This window comes from Petaurus breviceps, unplaced genomic scaffold, assembly GCF_028583685.1.
Source record: "Petaurus breviceps papuanus isolate PSGF00001 unplaced genomic scaffold, PetGlider_PUasm1.0 173, whole genome shotgun sequence".
NCBI lineage: Eukaryota > Metazoa > Chordata > Mammalia > Diprotodontia > Petauridae > Petaurus > Petaurus breviceps.
Window position 1 is genome coordinate 27,663,514 of NW_027185759.1, and position 3,625 is coordinate 27,667,138.

The window sequence follows — 3,625 nt, forward strand, 5'->3', positions numbered from 1 at the left end:
AGGTAGAGGGATAGAAAAATAAAGAGACAGAAAGAAAGTAGATATACATTGAGACAGAAAGATAAGATGGATGGATGAATAGATGGATAAGATAGGTAGAAAGATAGAAGCTAACTAAATAGATGGCAGATAAATAATAGATGACAGAAAAAATAGAAGGTAGAGAAATAAAGATGATAAAAAATAAGAGATAGAAAGCTAGAAAGTAGATGGAGAGTAGATAGATAGATAGATACATATATATATATATAGACTGATACATAGTTGTAGAGATAGATACATAGATATTAAGTGATTACTATGTGTGCTAGGCTCTGAGGAAGCCAAGAGAAACAAACCAGAGCCCTAGACCTCCTGAAACTTGAATTTCATGGGTAAAGGCAACATAGAAAGGGGCTCTGAATAATGGGAATGGGGAAGAGAAGGCACACAAGGATCCATCTGGATCTCCAAGTTTTCTGTTTCAATTTTCCTTTTTTTCTCTTTCATTATTGCAGACAACAAATATTCGATTCTCTAGGATTTACAGGCTTCCTCACTATAATATCATTATGATACTTACAGTGTCGCAGTGGCTATGAATATGCTCGTGTAGTTCTTAATCAAAATGTAACAGACTCTCCACATGAAAGACAGAACTAACACGTTTATTCAAATGCCAGAAAGCTGAATCCCAACACCAGAAAGCCAATCCATCATAGCAACCAAGAAGTTTGTACACGTAACCGATGCACTGAGCACTGACGTCCCCAAACCTTCCTTCCATCAGGACTTCCAAACAAAACAGGCTCACTCACACAACCTGCTCTGCCTCTGCAGTGCCTGCTCCAAGCTCTGCCTGGTGCTTTCCTCTGTTCCTTCCTGTTCCCCGCTTTCAGCAAACTCCTCCCACCTGGGCCCCATGTGATTACATTTGGCCTATTAAGGACCTAATTCCCTTAGGTCTATTAAGGGGCAGGGAAGATCTTCAAATTCCCACCATCATTACACTCACTTTATAGAATGCTTTGCTCATGGATCTAGTTCCTCATTCCTTCATTTTTATAAATCAGGAAACAGAGACCAAGAGAGGTAAAGGTCATAGAGCTAGTAAGCAATACAACTACAATTTGATCCCATGACTTTTGACTTATTCTGGTGTTCTTACCACTAATACACATTAACAATAGCTAACTCTTAGAAAACATTTCAAGGTTTCAAAGGACTTTACACATGTTATCTCATCTGATCCTCACAATAGCCCTGTGCTATCATTATCCCCTTTTTAAAAATCAGGAAACTGAGGCTGGGAGGAAAACAAGGACTTCTCAAAGGGTTAAATAGTTGATAAAAAGGGAGAAGGTACTCAATATTTCTGGTTAAGGTAGTTCTACTGAGAAAATGCAGCTATTGCTAATTTCAATCTATTTTAGGTCGTGAGATATATGATACTGTGATACATTTATTTATGATATTAAGCACATACATCCTATGCATATTCATCCTATTTTATTTGAGATGAAGCAGTATGCTAATTACAAAATGCCCTTAGCTTTCTGAATAAAACAGAATGAACGAGTCTTTGATTTAGTAAATCTTTTACCACATTGCTCTTCAAGCTACATATAATAAAACAATGCAGAGCTTATTTAGAGAAAAAAACCTTGCCAGTTTCCATAAAGAACACTGACAAATATTTCACAAAACATAGAGGAGTTTAAAGGATACTTTACTAAGGGCATGCCCTTGCAAACTTGGTCAAGCTATTTCAATCTATCTTACCACACTGTAACGCTTCTATTTGAGATTCTTCAGAATGTGGTGGAGTCCCTGTTTCTTGTCTTCCTCCCACCCCAATTCCGTCATACTTACTTGGGAGATAAACAGGTAAGAAGAGACCTTCAAGTTGTCTCAGCATAATGGCCAGATAATTTCCATGGAGTTTGGACAATCTCATCTTTAGGTGAAATTGTGAACCTGGCACCTGGTGGTCAAGACTCTCAACTGGGACTTTCAGTGACTGCCAACTGGCTAAACATGCCCCAGAAGGGGGCATGGCCCAGACAAGGCTGAGAAGAGTTACTGGTTGGTTTTTGCTTGTTTGTTTGTTTTGTCTTATTTTGCCAAGGTTCTTGCACGATGATATATTGGTTAGAGGATGTTGTTTAGAAACTGTTACTATAAATGCTTTATTCAACACTTTTTTTTATACATGAGAGGAAATATGGCATAGTGGACAGAGACAGCTGGTCTTTGAGTCAGAAAGACAGTTTTCAGTTCAGTTCTCATTTCTAATACTGGATATGTGACCCAAGGTGAGCAGTTACTTAATGTGTGCCCTGAGCATTGCTAAAACTGGTCCTAAGCTAAAACTGTAGGCTGCAGAACAGATACTTATCTATATTGGGGGAAGGAATTTCCTCAGTTATTTACACCAAACAAATCTGAGACAACTCTGGTCAAATTATAGATAGATACATACATACATAGATGTGTGTACCTATAGATTTATGTGTGTGTATACACACACACACACACACACACACACATGCACACATCCAAAGTCTTAGAGAATTTTTAAGCTATCTTAAAACTGTATTAAGGCTTTTAGAAGACCTGTGTACATACCTTAACAGATGGAATGCCTTAGAATCATGGCAAACCTGGGTTCAAGATCTACCTCTGATACATAGCAGCTGTGTGACCATGCACAGGTCAGTTAATCACTGTGGCCCAGGCAGCTCTATGTTACACAGAAGTTGCCACATTGGGAATTACCTAAAGATACAAAATCAAAGACCTAGATAAGACCAAAATAGTCTCCTAACACTCATAAATAACTCATATTACAGGCTTGTTGGATTTGTTTGCAAGTATCAATGAATATGCATTTATTAAGTGCTTATTGTATGTGAGGTACTTTGTGTATATACATATATGTGTGTGTATAATATATATGTGTGTATATATACATATATAAAATCTCTGAGAACCCCACAAAGCTAAATGCTACCCTAGCTAATGAAACAAAGACAGAATAATCACCCTCCAGCTCCAATACTCTGGTCTTCCAACACCACTTCTGTCCAATAGTGGAAGACACAGAGTTTGAGCACATGTGCATGCTCACATACATGTACAGATAGGTGCATAGAAACAGCAAGGATAAGATAGATGATCAATCTCAATAAAAGCTCATGGAATTATATCTAGGGCTTAATGGGACCCTTGAGACCAGCTGGTACAAATACTTCATTTTACTGATGAAGATGAAGCCCACTAAGTTGAAGAAGCTATCTCAATGTCACATATGCAGTAATTACCAAAGCCAGGTAATGATCCAAAACTGGTCACCAGTACCTCTATGTCACCACTTGGCTACCTTTCAGAATCAAAATATAGTTTGCTTAAATTATACCCAAATATTTTTAAATAAAAACAATGCTAGTATTTCCATAACTTTTTGCAATAATGATACATTATTGAAGTCATATGTTCCTAGGAAGAGAAGTAGCCTGGTCATACAGGAGGAATGAGAGACATCAGACAGAGAAGCCCTATTAATGCCCTATTAGACATCCCGAGAAGTGGAGAAATGATGACACACAATACAAACCCTCATAATGTCATATATGTGAAGTTGGAA